Consider the following 1,222-nt stretch of genomic DNA (forward strand, 5'->3'; position numbering starts at 1 on the left):
AGCAGAGTGGCGCAGCGGAAGCGTGCTGGGCCCATAACCCAGAGGTCGATGGATCGAAACCATCCTCTGCTACTTTTATTCTCACTCACACCAAAAGTAAACAAGTCGCGATTCCCCAGCACATCCGCATTTTCTTTTCAGTAAATTAGAATCAAAGTGTTGCTTCCAGTTTGATCCGGAAATTTGTCCCGGGAATTAAACAGACAGCATTACATCACTGTGAAGTTCAAAGTAACAAAATTGGAAGCTCTTCAATCGACTCTCTCGGCGGGAAACAGAGTCCTGTTGCTGTGGTGCGTGAGTATTATTGGTGCCAACATCACATCTCCACTGATTGGAATGGGTTATGTTTTATTAACACAGTCATGGCATTTGGTAAAGATAGAACCAGGAGTGTTTCAATGTTTGAAAATCCTTTAACAGCGAGAAGAGGAAAAGTTTATATAATAACTTCCAGGAATATAACTTCACTGTTGGGACCACAGCTGTTCTCTTTATATATTAACGATCTAGATAACGGGACTGAGGGCATTCTGGCTAAGTTTGCCGATTATACGAAGATAGGTGGAGGGGCAGGTAGTATGGAGAAGGTCGGGAGGCTGCAGAAAGATCTAGACAGCTTAGGAGAGTGGTCCAAGAAATGGCTGATGAAATTCAACGTGGGCAAGTGCGAGGTCTTGCGCTTTGGAAAAAAGAATAGAGGCGTGGACTATTTTCTAAACGGTGACAAAATTCATAATTCTGAAGTGCAAAGGGACTTGGGAGTCCTAGTCCAGGATTCTCTAAAGGTAAACTTGCAGGTTGAGTCCATAATTAAGAAAGCAAATGCAATGTTGTCATTCATCTCAAGAGGCTTGGAATATAAAAGCAGGGATGTACTTCTGAAGCTTTATAAAGCATTAGTTAGGCCCCATTTAGAATACTGTGAGCAATTTTGGGCCCCACACCTCAGGAAGGACATAATGGCAGTGGAGCGGTTCCAGCGGAGATTCACACGGATGATCCCAGGAATGGTAGGCCTAACATACGATGAACGTCTGAGGATCCTGGGATTATATTCATTGGAGTTTAGGAGGTTGAGGGGAGATCTAATAGAAACTTACAAGATAATGAATGGCTGAGATAGGGTGGATGAAGGGAAGTTGTTTCCATTAGCAGGGGAGACTAGCACCCGGGGGCACAGCCTTAGAATAAAAGGGAGTCACTATAGAACAGAGATGAG

At 43.8% G+C, this 1,222-nt stretch overlaps 1 non-coding gene across 1 annotated transcript; it reads left to right on the forward strand.

Moving 5' to 3' along the window:
• trnam-cau (transfer RNA methionine (anticodon CAU)) lies at nucleotides 1-72 on the forward strand. The gene has a single exon. It is a non-coding gene; the product is annotated as a tRNA-Met (tRNA).
• Nucleotides 73-1,222: the final 1,150 nt, after the last annotated feature.

The sequence above is a fragment of the Scyliorhinus torazame genome, chromosome 24 (assembly GCF_047496885.1).
Source record: "Scyliorhinus torazame isolate Kashiwa2021f chromosome 24, sScyTor2.1, whole genome shotgun sequence".
NCBI lineage: Eukaryota > Metazoa > Chordata > Chondrichthyes > Carcharhiniformes > Scyliorhinidae > Scyliorhinus > Scyliorhinus torazame.